At 37.8% G+C, this 14,990-nt stretch overlaps 1 protein-coding gene across 3 annotated transcripts in view; it reads right to left on the bottom strand.

Moving 5' to 3' along the window:
• LOC138307720 (uncharacterized) overlaps window positions 1-14,990 on the bottom strand; it is a 38,307-nt gene that overhangs the window by 22,287 nt on the left and 1,030 nt on the right. The window contains exon 1 of one of the 3 annotated variants that reach the window (XM_069248569.1): window positions 6,306-6,532. The exons of the other annotated variants lie outside the window; for them this stretch is intronic. The gene's annotated coding sequence lies outside the window, so the exon portion shown is untranslated. Of the gene's footprint in view, window positions 1-6,305; window positions 6,533-14,990 lie in introns of those variants that run through there. 3 annotated transcript variants of the gene reach the window in all.

Genomic DNA, 14,990 nt, shown 5'->3' with positions numbered 1-14,990 from the left:
TGTTATCACGTGTTTCAATTAAGGTTATTTATTTGAACAAAAGAAAAGAAACAGGTACAAACCTATCAGTTGTTTTGTTAGGTGGTAAGTTGATTTAGTCAACGTCATATTAGCAGTAGTTAGTTAATGTATGCCGTGTGGTATATGTTAAGTGCATGCGTGTTTTGGCAGACTGCATTATGTTCCCGTTGTGACTCTTTGTAACTATGGCACTCATATCCTTTTTATGGTGAAGACAATGCGAAACGTGAGGTAGTTTCAAGGAAGACAGGAGGAGGAGGAGGAAAGTCAGTTAGGAAGAACAGAATAGATAAGATTTCATATTTAGTCGTCTGTTAAGATAATGCAATTGTAGAATTACACGATTAGTATTTGTTGATTGCATTGAGTGGGCATAAAAAATAGGATATTAATTGCTTCCCATCTTGCTTTTATGTAACTAAGTAGAATTCTTTCAAAAAATACTTGAAATAAATTGTCTATGCATAGATATGTCGTGCATTTACATTTCGGTTGTTAAAAATTACGTAGCCGTTTTTTTCAGGATTTTACTTGGAATATGTTCAAATCAATAAGATATTTTGCCAAAACTATTAAAGGCGTTTTGATGACCCTATAAAGCACATAGTCGGCCAACAAATAGTTTGAGGGTTCGAGTTGTCAATATAAGTGATATAACCAGTCTGTTAACTCGTCTGTCGGGCTTCTGTGGACGACAACTACCTGTGGTGATAGCTGTAGTGGGACAGTGATTTGTGAAAGGTTGGGTCGTTAGGCAATGAAACTCTCACAAAAGCACAGCTAGGTTATATTTCCTTGTATCATGTTACGAACAATTTGGTCTTAAACCTGAATTTATGTCCTTATAACACATTTAAAGGTGTGGATAAAGTACAGGCGTCTAAATAAAACAGCAAATAACACATTTAAAGGTGTGGATAAAGTACAGGCGTCTAAATAAAACTTTCCCTCACATTTCACTTGCGTGTTACCTCACTGTCACCCAATGGGTTAATTTATATAATGATCTGCCAAATTAGTTAAATTATGATCCGATCCGCTGTAAATATTGTAATTTAAAACGATTTTCAACAGTGATTCCTTTATGGGAGAACATTCACTTACTAAATCGGGTAAACTTAAATACGACCTGAACGTGATCGTTCATTTCAATGTACACTGCCACGTGAGGCTTAAGTGAAAGTCTTTGACGAGAAATCCGCAAAACATGCATATCATGATCATAACTCTTGTTTTTACCAGGAAGAATTATTTCAATAAAATATGCAGATGAGAGATATCTATTACGTAACGAAACCGGATTTCACTTCAATAACAAGGCCTAGCTAACAAACATCGAGTGCTCAGTAAACTTGTGATATTGCTGGAACGCGTCCCCCGCACTATTTTTTTTATCCTCCTCCCTACATGATCGTGTAATTGAACTTTCTCTTTGGAGTACATGTGCCGAAAGAGTGTTGTATAATAGTCATTTTTATGATATCATGTCATAGTAGCATGAATAGGTGTCTATATCAAACATTTACTTTTTATGTGGCAGCAGAATATAATAAATTGTTTCATTTGGTTTGAAATCTAAAGTCCTTTCAGGGCGGTTTATGTTGTATGCGTTGTACATGATGAAGTAGGTGTGTGGGTGTTTTTGGAGACTAAGGTATATTCGTGTTGTGTCCTTGTGTTTGTACAAAGTGCTTTATCTCCAAAATATATTATTTGTACTAAGCACGTCATATAGTTCATTCGTTGCGGTCATATTATACCAACAGCAAGCACACCAGTCGTCCCACTCCCTTTATGCTGAGCGCTTAGCATGAATAGAAACTTCCACTTTTACAAGCTTAGGTATGTCTCGCCGAGGACAGAACATCGAGTCTTCCTCACAGTGTGGAGCGATCAAGTCTCTATTAAACGGTGTGGGGGTACCAAAGGAAATGTTAGAATGAGAAGCGTCTGTTAGGATGACCGGATAGGAACCCGAATTTAGTCGCCTTTTACGTTCAAGCATGCATCGCTCAACAGATAGAATTATAACGCACTTATTGCAGGACATTCTACTACATGCATCTTAAAAACCGTATCATATGCAACTGATACAATTCCCATTAATTCTAATTTTCGTATCTATACAATTTTAGTTGAAAATTTACTTAAAACAACATAGACCTTTATTAGTTGAGCTTTCTCACTTACAGCGAAGTTTAAAATGCTCTGTACTAAAAGCTAAAACAAGTCAAATCTTAAGCAAATGCTTTTTCTTTCGTTTATTGCTCAGCAAGCACAAGAAGGATTGGGACAGTTGGTTGAACCGATTGTCGGACGGATAGGTTGTTATGTTCGGTGGTATTTGGGAAATGAATAAGAAAAGCCACGAAGTATGGGGGCGTAGACTTCTTCGTCTAACAACGTACAGTGCTATACTGTAGGTTTTCTCGTCCCTTGATGACTTCTCTCCCCGACAACCAGTACTTAGTTTATAGTATAGATATACAACCCGGCTCTGGTGTCGACTGTAGTCCTTAATACCTTTCACTCATTAACTTGCAGCAGCTTACTATGAATCAACAAGCACCACAATTGTATGTTGGGAAAATGTATAAACATTTAGTAAGGTGCCAGGTGTACATATAACAGAAAAAATCTCTGTTCTACACTGACCGTTGACTAATACTGTGATATCTTACTAGTACAATATCCCATACACCCTACCAAGCCGTGTGGAACATAGGCGGTCGTATTTGTAAGCAATAACGTCAGGATGTTTGCGGTCGATTTGATCAGGGGAGTATAGTTTGCCAAATACACCGTAAATGTTTGAATTTGAGGTAAATAATCTGACACTTTACTTGTGTACTTGTGAGTAATATAGAATGTAACACTGTTTATTTACAGGGGGCGTATTTTGTTTCCCATATCGAACGAGAGACTTAGAAAATCTCCACGCGTCTCGTGTGACGAAAACCAAAATAGAACATCTTGTTCTGGGTCATTGTGACGCTCAAATGGGTTCACTCTGACAACGTTAATGTCAAACATAGTATCATAGGGCGGTCGTAAGAAATATTTACAAATGACTGGCCACATACATTAACATTGCATGCAAATTTGATTACTTTCTGTCACATATCCACATATTTTATTTACGGCTCAACCAATCGATATAGTCCTTACTACAACACACCATGTTCCATCTTATGAGTTTTTATAAAGAGTTTTTATTAGATTATCGTCATAAAAACAGCCAAGGTAATTTAAAGTATCAGGTTTGTTGGTTGAGAAAAACCGGGTTACCCGGAGAAAAACCACCGTTCGACCATTACCTGGCAACTGTTCCACATCAAATTCGAACTCGCAACCCAGGGGTGAAGGGCTCGTACCAATATGTCAGGGCATCTTAATCAATCTAAGTTAGAATAACAAAATAAATCGCGTCTTACAGTAATTTTGAGGGTAGAGATCAACGTTATTTCTCTTCTATAAGTTAAACTTTCTTATATTCAGAAATGAAGGGGAAGTGACATACAGCGTGTACAATATTCATTGACCATTACGCGACAGTTTCAAAACACCTACACCACATGGTAATACTAAATATTTGACATGACTTATACTGACATAGTTCAACTGTTAAACATGCTGCAGGCATTACACTCACCTTATTCATCAGTACATATACATAGCCCGCAGCAGTTTACATTCAGGTTTTATATAATTACAGATTATATTGATAAATGTCGACATTTTTGTTCATTCGTTCGAATAAGTACGATATATCAGAATAGAATACGTTGATCAGATCAGGAGTCATGATGCGGAACCGGCTAAATCACCACGATTAGTAGATTAGCGTCATTACGTAATTAATTCTTATCCACTATACCACATGTACATTGTACCATGTATATATATGCAATTTATGAATAGCTACTGATAAGGTTATAGGACTCATATCCCTCAAATCAGTGGAACTTTAGCTAATATCCTATGTTAACACGTGTCAAATGTTATGTATCACCGTTTTCCAATGCAACTGTGCAAGCGTATACGGCTTCACTATGACAGTAGGACCGACTTTGCTATTAAATAAGAGCATTGCGATGCGACTGTACAAGGTCATGATCATACAAGGCGACTACTTACGTCTTTCATGAATCCACCTCAGCAGAATCTGTTTGTTCCTTTTTATACTTTGAATAATATGTAAGTTGTACAAAATACAGACATAGGAGAAGTTATATACATGTAGGTATATTTGTGTTTGCAATCAGGTCAAAAATGACATGACATTAATATTGTATCTGGCTGCTACCCCATTGTATGATATCTATCGTAAAAGGCGACTAAATTTGGGATATTGTCTTAAATATTCTTCCTAGAACTGACTGATTTCCTAACGCCTCCCTTGACATCGCCCATGGAAGCTCTTTGTCCTATTCTGTAGTCAATATAATGTGACCGGATAGAATGTGCTTCTTGTAAGTCTCTCGCGGCATAATATGGTAAGAGTTCCACCCTTACACGAGTAACAACATGAAGATACGCCACTCTTCTAAAACAACCAAAAACGTAATTCACATACTCTTCACTACACACACGGGAGTACTCCCTAAATGGCCACGGCTGTTAACGGGACGTTAATTTAATCATCCAACCAGCCAACTGTCAAACATTGCCCAGAGTTCTGAATTCGGCTTCCTTTGTCCCTATTGCTGCCCAGTGTAAAATGAGTATTTTGGGAGACTGCGGTATGTCCCTGTTATGTCCATTCTTATAATGGAATTATTGTTATCTCACAAAAACCCAGCTGTCGCCAGAAACAATATGTACCTTTCTGGACAAAATGCTTCATGAATAATGTCAGTTAATACAAGTTTGCAATCTGCGAAACTCCGTGTTATTTGACTGTGGGTAGGAAGTTAAAATTTTACTTGCTTCCTCTATTGCAATTGATTGTAATAGGCGACTAAATTTGGGGTATTCTTTTCTGACTGTATCCTTCCTTTGGCCTGGAGTTGCGCTTTCGTGATTGTAAGGAATGTTCTGGTTTCTTTACACTGGCCAAAACACGCCAAAGTTGATAATACATGTAGTAGTAGTTTCTGCTACTGCTTAGCGTTCAAATTAAAGGTAGTAGGGCGATTGGTTTGCCCATTGTCGGTATATAATGTGACCGAGTGGGGTGCGTTGCTTGGTGTCTTTGACGGCATACTTCAGTGAGATAGCACTATAAAATGGACACGAGGAGTACACACAGGAAAGTACACACAGGAAAGCGTCAAACACAACACATGTACATGGTGGACAAGACGTTCTTGTATATTAGAAGGGCGTTGTGCAAAATGTCCCAAGTCTGTAAACCAATAGCACGAAGATTGACGATGGTAACTTTGAAAGTATTGCAAAGATTGCACAAATGATGAGCTGTGAAACATTCGTAAAACTTCATAGGTAAAAGGCCACACCGGTAGAACATCATAAGAATTTACCTGTATATAATTAGATTTACCTGTATATAATTAGAGTTATGTATACACTGGGCCTGTGAAATAACACACAGGTGAATAAGGTACAAACTTACTATTGAGTTACAAGTCAATGCTAGAGTCCTTGCCAATAGTTCAGAGGGAGTTACAATAGCTTCAGAGTTAGTAAATCACATATGGTCAGGTAATCACTAGCTTAAGTATAGTGATCATGTATTTTAACTCAAATTTTAAGTAACATGATTTGCCTAGTATTTTGTCCCTGTGTCTCTGTAAAATTGATATCCAGAATTAGTTTAGAATTTGGAAGCGCACCAATTTATCTCGCGAACTTCAACTGCAATGTATTGATTCAGGGCCCCAGTATCTTTCTTTCACTACTATACAAATGCATTTTGCTACTAAAATATGATATCAAACATCTCAAGTTGGAAAGACACCCAGTTTCTAAAGGAATGCGTGAACGTTGTTACGTTATTTCGGATCACCTTGGGTTAGGATACAATTAATGAATTGCATAAAGAAACTTTGCAAAGAATGCGAATTTCTGTCAAACATCATGGAAACAAATTGCCATCTGCATTTATGCATATAGCAATACCAGTTTTGACAAATGGCAAAGCAGTCCTCAAGTGCATGTACACTGTACGTGTGTTATTTTACCAGGTTGCACGTATACAAATATATGATATACACACAAATACCACCGCCGCACATATATACTGTAGGATACACTAGCCAGTGTATAGTTATTTAGTATATAATAAGTATAAGGGTACACGTGTATTTGTAATCAACACCTACCTTAAACAGAACACCTTTAGTCCTCTAAAAACAATTGTGTCCCGATTTATCAGAGGTAAGCAAAAACCTCGCCGACAATAATAGCACTGTCTGTCTTTAAGTTTACAAATGAGACACGTAATCCGTATCGCCGGGTGGCTCCTTACCGAATTATGTACTTTCTGTGTTTAACATGCACAGGTATTCTGTAGCTACCTGTATACACGTGTATGTACAGACTAGCATACAGGTGCGACGAATCCTACTTTAGGGCTCAACTGCTTTTGGAAGCAAATGACGCTATTTATTTCCTAACGTGCGGTAAATGTTCTGTCGTTATGATGTATAGAAATGAATGGCAATGGCAGCTTTAATATGATATGCCCTGTGAAGTTCTTTAGCATAGTAAAGGTATCCCGTGCTGTTTTGACTTTCAAACAGATAAGTTCATGTATACCTTTAGATAACCTTTAATAGAATGTGCGTTTTCTGCTTGGATACTTTATCATTTAATGCTTGCATGCATAAATGTTCCTTATATATAGATATACCCTAACTATCCGGACATTTACCACACTACCGATATACTTCAGACTCCCGATCGGTATCTATACAGTACTGTGACCATGCCCCTGTGGGGTTTAAATAGCTACTGTTGGGGTCCTTACTCCACACTTACATACAATGTACATAGATTATCTATTGTGATTTTACCAGTGAATGTCACTGTCACTCTAATACCATTCATTCTAATGTTAATGTTCAAAAGTTAACCGCGTTATGAGCTCTACACATGTGAACTATGAGAATCTAAACTACTTTGGCATAAATGGTCCGAAATGTTTTCCGGTATGTTAGTGTACTCTCCGTTCAACTTATCAATAAACATCATCCGTAAAAACGCATACATATATACTTCATGGGGACACACCAACAACATGACAGACTATCCCCATTTCTCTGTTTTCCTATTTATAAAGCCATCATTTATGGCCGCAAATCAATTCTTCTCGAGAAATCCCAACACAAAAAGAGATACAGTAGAAATGTATATATATGTCAAAATAGATTACTAAAATATTGTATAATTAAACTGTGTGAGCACTTAGGACATCCTAATAGATAGCCACTTTTTGTCCCTGGAAGGTGCGTTGGTGTATATTTCTTTACGTCGTATCTGTTGCCTTCGCTACTCTACGCTACAGAAACAAAGGGATGTCACTCTAACAAGGAGCATATGGATGGGAATATTTCATAAAACGCTCCGGACAGCGAATCAATTTTCTATATCGTATAATATGAGGATTTCTATTTACTAGTGAAAATATTTTGTATAATACACACTACATAAGGATTACTGGTGATTTACAAGGATAGACAACTCCTCTAGCAAACTCTGACACGAGCTGTGTCAACGATAACACAGGTACATATGTCTCAACATTAACACAATTCTAATAGCATGGAAAACGTAAGATCACATTAAATTTATATCTACTTTTTGCTGAAGAAGTAATTGGAAATGAAATTATACTCGGCGTTATACCCATATAACGGTTAACTATACAAGGCTGTAGGACGACCATACTTTTTGTGAACTGTGACCTTTCTGTGGTGGATTTAACAGCTTATTCCGCCTGATCTGTAATCATGAAGGCCTTCCGGTAATACCCATATCTCCTAAATCAGCGGAGCCTTAGCGAATATCCTAATGTTAGTACTGTATAGACTGGCCACTAGACCCTAAGTTATTGACAGATTGGTTTGGTTTGGTTTGGTTTGTTTTAGTTTTACGTCCTATTAACAGCCAGGGTCATGTAAGGACGTGCCAGGTTTGTTGGTGGAGGAAAGCCGGAGTACCCGGAGAAAAACCACCGATCAGCGGTCAGTACCTGGCAACTGCCCCACATGGGATTCGAACCCGCATCCCAGAGGTGGAGGGCTTGTGGTAATATGTCGGGACATCTTAACCACTCCGCCACCGCGACCCAATTATTGACAGAATTGTAATGCTTGATTATCTCCCCCTAGTTTGGCAGTTAAGAAATCAGACTTGTCGCGGATAAAAATAATCAAGCCATGTTAAGCGATGTTTTTAATATTCTAGAGACTGGTGACTTGACTCGTATCTCATAAAAGTACGTCGAACTTCATATATCGCCGTTTCCAATGCGATGCTGCACGCATAAAGGGGGGTCACCATGACAGCACTGAATTTGCTTTGAAATATGAGCATTGCGATGCGACATTACTATTCTGCATTTGCATGTTACAAAGTTATCTGCACTTGCGGGTAAATATTGACTGTGACGTCATAAATTTGCGAGCGTAAAGTCATAACTTTCGGACAAAACAACGTGAATTGCGCTCACAAGATAATGACGTCACAATGGACACCTACCCGCAAGGAAACTAACTCTGTAATATGCAAAGACGGAATTGACGTTCTTGAAAATGTGATAATTTTGCTGGCGAAATGACGCTTATCTGTTAATTATTGACGTAAATTTTACAATGTAGCAAGGAAATTTTCATATAAAGACAGACTAATTTAAGCATACTTTTCTTTCCCCTGGAGAGATAAAGTTCATTGACCAATATTTAAAATGGTAATATTATGAAAACAGGTACAGGAAACTCATACCCGACAGCTAGACAACTATCTACTGAGCAAGTCCTCAGAAGGGATGTACAATAAAATAGGTTATCGACGGAGAGTATGTGTAGCTATTATTCCTTCAGGACAAATGATTATCTGTGGGGAGCGGTCATTATTGTCACCAATGTTAATGTTACGTCGGTATTTCTATTTAAATCCGCATTCAACACATTACCAAGGTGAAGGTCGTTATACCTACACGGACATTGATGAACACATTAGGTAACAAGTAACCCGTTGTCTGACTTGATTGATCAAAGTAATGTGAGACTTGTCAGTGAGAAAATACACGACCCAGTTAATTATATATACACTTCAGGTATGTTAACCAAACAGGTTTTTCTACTTTGATCTCTACATTAATGTAGTGTATTGTAGCCCCGTACCTGTGAAGTTTTACTCCTATTTTGTTTTGAAAGAAAACAATTGTATCAGGTCCAGGCTATGTTTTAATTACAGGTCCATATCGGCGGATGTTTACCCCTTATTTCTATACCTAGATTGGTAAAACGGGAGATATTGTGATTGGGAGTCAGTATATGTATAACACTACCCCGTTAGAGATCGAACTTGAAATCTCTGGTATATAAGGAAAGCTGGTGAACCAAGAGAAAAAAAAAACCTACTGACCTTCGTTTAGTATTTGAAAAAAAAACTCCAAAATGGGATTAAAACTCGTAACCAAGAGATAGAAGGCTTTAACATATCATCTAAAAAAGATATGCCTTCTGTTCTTAACAGGGATGAGGGGCCCATAGACTTTCGCACACCTATGACCAGCTATTTAACTAAAACTAAATGTCGACACATTGACAGTCATTGGTTAACAGACATAACTGTAGGACGAGTGGACATCACCGGTGAAAAGACAGTCATTTTACTACCACGTCATTCTACCTGAGCCATCTCGTATAATTTTACTTGTCTTATGTTGATGTCTGAGGAAGTTAAAAGTCGCCTTGGCTTATGAAACTTTGTTTTACCCAAATTAGGTGTAACTTAAATCCAAAGTTGGTGTGAGTGTGTAATGTTACAACAAAATGGTGTTACTTTACACCAAATTCTCACTCGAAAGTGTAACGTTACACCCCGGTGGTGTAACTTAACATCAAATTTTCACTTGAAAGTGTAACCTTACACCACAGCGGTGTTACTTTACACCAGATCTTCGTTTGAAGTGTTACCTTACACCACAGTGGTGTTACTTTACACCACGTCCTCACTTGAAAGTGTAGCCTTACACCACAGCGGTGTTACTTTACACCAAATCCTAACTTGAAAGAGTTAACTTTACACTTCAGCGGTGTAACTTTACACCAAATCCTAACTTGAAACGGTAACCTTACACCACAGCGGTGTTACATTACACCAAATCCTAATTAGAAAGTTACTTTACACAAATCCTAACTTGAAAGTGTAACCTTACACCACAGGGTTTACTTTACCAAATCCTAATTTGAAGAGATAACCTTCCACCACAGTGGTGTTACTTTACACCAGATCTTCGTTTGAAGTGTTACCCTACACCACAGCGGTGTTACATTACACCAAAACCTAATTTGAAAGTGTAACCTTACACCACAGCGGTGTCACTTTACACAAGATCTTCGTTTGAAGTGTTACCTTACACCACAGCGGTGTTACTTTACACCAAATTCTAACTTGAAAGGGTTACCTTACACCACAGTAGTGTTACTTTACACCAGATCTCCGTTTGAAGTGTTACCTTACACCACGGCGGTGTTACGATACACCAAATCCTAATTTGAAGAGTAACCTTACACCTCAGCGGTGTTACTTTACACCAGATCTTCGTTTGAAGTGTTACCTTACACCAAAGTGGTGTTACTTTACACCAAATCCAAACTTGAAAGGGTAGCCTTACACCACAGCGGTGTTACTTTACACCAGATCTTCGTTTGAAGTGTTACCTTACACCACAGTGGTGTTACTTTACACCAAATCAAAAATCCACCAAATCCTAACTTGAATGGTTACCTTACACCACAGTGTTTACTTTACACCAAACTAACTGAATGGAGTGTAACACCAAAACCTAAATTTGAAAGTGTAACCTTACACCACAGCGGTGTTACTTTACACAAGATCTTCGTTTGAAGTGTTACCTTACACCACAGCGGTGTTACTTTACACCAAATCCTAACTTGAAAGGGTTACCTTACACCACAGTGGTGTTACTTTACACCAGATCTCCGTTTGAAGTGTTACCTTACACCACAGCGGTGTTACGATACACCAAATCCTAATTTGAAAAGGTAACCTTACACCTCAGCGGTGTTACTTTACACCAGATCTTCGTTTGAAGTGTTACCTTACACCAAAGTGGTGTTACTTTACACCAAATCCAAACTTGAAAGGGTAGCCTTACACCACGGTGGTGTTACTTTACACCAGATCTTCGTTTGAAGTGTTACCTTACACCCCAGTGGTGTTACTTTACACCAAATCCACCAAATCCTAACTTGAATTGGTTACCTTACACCACAGTGTTACTTTACACCAAACTATCGCATGGAGTGTAACACAGCTGCCTCCTTTTTTTGTGAAACGATACACCAAATATTTAGGTTTAAGGTTACACCAAAAAAGGTGGCACCATAGCTGCCTCCCTTTTTGGAGTAACTTAACACCAGTGGTGTAACCTAAAAAATTGGTGTAACGTTACACATAAATTAAAAGGAGGCAACTGTGGTGCCACCTTTTTGTCGTAAGTTAACACTCAAAAGTTAACAGTGTATATAACGCCCCTTTAAGGAAGGCTCTGGGTTCTGTCCCCTGGCCGAGGCCTACCAAAGTCTATAAATGTGGTAGTCTCTGCTCCTAATTAGCGCTCAGCATACAAGAAGTGGGACGACTGGTTAGCCCGTTGTAAGTATGATAATGTGACCGGGTGGAGTGTGTTGCTTGATGTCTTCGGAGGCATGCTTCAGTGATATAGCACTATATAAGCGTTCCACTATACAAGAAGACACAACACGTACATACCGCAGTCTCCCAAAACACGCACCCCGCACTTCACACACACTATACACTGCATGCAGGGGGGTCCTTACACGACCCTAGATGTTAATAGGACGTTGAAATAATCACACACAACCAAAAAACCTGGAGTATCGAGGGTGAACCTGTTGAGGAAGAGAATCAAAATGGAGGAACTCCTAACAGATCACAATGGACAATTTCTAAAAGGAAAGACATGTCTAGTATCTGAATAAGGTGGGTTTTTTCTTCCAAACCCCCATTCATATAAAATAGGAATATTGGTATAAAATAGAATACATAAATGTATAAAAACACGCCCGGAGAATCTGTCTCTTATGGTATTATGGCTTCGATTACTTTAATTGTTCAATTATATACAAAACACAATTACTAACCCATTTTACTTAATGTAGGGGAACTTTTAGGAGTTGATGGACTATTTAATTTGTATGAAAGTGTGATTTGGGTGTGATTTACCGAGAACTTAATTCGAGTTTATGGTACTTTCCTCAACTAATGGGCACATTACCCTTTAATACTGCTAGACCATATAGCAACATGGTTCAGGGGACCTTACACCTGTGGAACAGGGGTATACTTTACCTTTGATATCTTTAAATATCTTACCTTTGACACAGGTATATAAAATGTACATACAGGTACTATATATACTAAATTATAGCAAACTTGTATCGTTGTACATTCGGCCAGTCACCATTAAGACAGTCAGGCCGGGTAGGTACTAAATATTATAAAATCTCTCTAGGGTGTAAATTGTGCCAGTTGTGATTTATGACGAAGAAAACACTTAACACTGTCCATATTTCGGAGTATATGCTATGTACAGAGCTTTCGAAACGGACTGTTACCTAGATAAATTGGAAACGCCCAAAGATAGCCCCGGCAATACACGTGAGGGTGAGCCATGTAACCAGGGTCCCAGCCAAAGGAAAATGAAAACGGTTCAATAAACGAGATTAAAATGTCATTTTGAGCACAGGGTCAGATTTGGGTATTGATCCTCGGGGACGGGAATAACACTGGGGCCTTATCACTGGTGTTTTCTACTATTTACATTACGATAACCACACCATAGATATCAAACTCTTTTCCCGTAATGCAACTCCTGAAAACACTGCATTGCAAATTCAACTTTCGTATGCCTGTTTATAATGCATTATTGCATCACTGCATAAAAAGTTATTTATTCATTTTTTTCGCGTAACATTATTTTCAACTATGCGTGGTCATTTGTAGAGTATATGTCGCACATTCGAGTATCGAGTGCATGTGTTTTTTAGAGACGGCTGTAGTATATATACAAACAAGGTTGTGTCTCCTTGTGATAGTGGGAGCTGTTTCTTATGTACATGTACACGTAGTACTATCTGACTGAAGCACATTTCCCTAAAGGTAAACACGTGGATGCTACATGACACCCTCCGGCCTCGTTATATAATTTTGATTTAGTGTATCGTCTATTATTATTGCCAGGGTCATTTATGTCATTTACATATGTGTGTGGACGTGGTTTATATGGTGGGGTAAAGTCGGAGTACCCGGATAAAATACACCGGCTTTAAGTACCTGGCATCTAACTGCTCCCATTTTACAAAATGTAGAAGTAGCCTATATATGATAGTAAATCATGGACGCCCGAGTGTTACAACCCCTGATTCATAAATTGACGTCATTCGAGCGATCTGCCAGAAGCGATACTTAATAATTATATTTTACACTCCTTAACAAAGTGTATAGATACAATTGCACATGGACATTTTCGGGATACATGTACATGTGCCTTCATATATATCACGTGCATGTATTCATTACACATTTATATCTATAATAAACAGTTCTTTTAGATTGTATCCATATATAGTAGCGATATAGTCCACTTCTGTACCTATAACGCAGTTGTCATCAGTGACCACGTGTGATAAATTATATCTCTGTACGGACAATATCGGGCGGCTGTCATTCGGACCACGATGACCGAACTGGACATTGGTACAAATGACCAGTGTGTTGATGTTACAGGGAATTTGTCAGCAAAATGCGACAAGATTCATTAATTAGAGAAATAGGTAAATATGAACATGGGATGAGAACTTGCAATGACGTAGAGAAGACATCCTGATCTACATTTGTATCATAGTTAGGTTTCACTTCAGAGAAAACATGTTTCATTATAGCTATAGATATCTCGATATTGAGCTTCTGGCAACGGCATAACTCCATATATTGGTATACTAACTTAATTCCTACAGCTCAGTACCTTCTACTGTGAAGATTTTTAAAGCATGGTTAGCTTAACACGACAGAATGTAAACTATCTACGTGGTTATAACCACAACATTGATTCGATAAAACACCCTATTATAAAATGCAAACATTCTGAATCTCACCAATGTAATAACAACGTTTAAGTGTACATCTTGTATGACACTGTAGGTTTAATATGCTGATTAGAAATCACGTTAAGTGTTATATACTTTGTGGAAATAAGGCTTCCGCATGGCCACATCGAAAATAAATAAAAACATCTCCTTTCAGCGGCGACCTAAACAAGCGTACATTGTGTGAAATTCCTCCGTATTTCTATGGTATGTTTAGCTGTGTAGAAACTCTACATGTATACAGGTTATTATCCCCATTTACAATTGTAAATAAGTGTACATATGTTATTAAATATGAATAAAATCATATACTTACAAACCTAAATTGAAAATTAGAAAATTAAAATGTAAATTATACATCATAAACAAGTCAAAATTCCATAGCGCTTATATAAGTGTACCCTCGACTTACAGCTAATATTATTGATATATATTAAATAAGCTCTGTTGTTGATTCTATTTATAACACCTTGAATTAAAGATCATACCAGAAATAGAATTTAAATGAATTGACGCGGAGTTATCTGTATTGTAAACATGTCATTTAACACATGGTCTATCCATTCTCGTCCTACCAACTTGTCATCTACCGAAAGTCAAACGATTGATAAAGTGCATATTTATGTAAATTAAATCCTAAAATGA

This window comes from Argopecten irradians, chromosome 14 (assembly GCF_041381155.1).
Source record: "Argopecten irradians isolate NY chromosome 14, Ai_NY, whole genome shotgun sequence".
In the NCBI taxonomy this organism is placed as follows: domain Eukaryota; kingdom Metazoa; phylum Mollusca; class Bivalvia; order Pectinida; family Pectinidae; genus Argopecten; species Argopecten irradians.
Note: the sequence above shows the minus strand (reverse complement) of the source record. Positions and strands in the feature narration are given on the sequence as shown.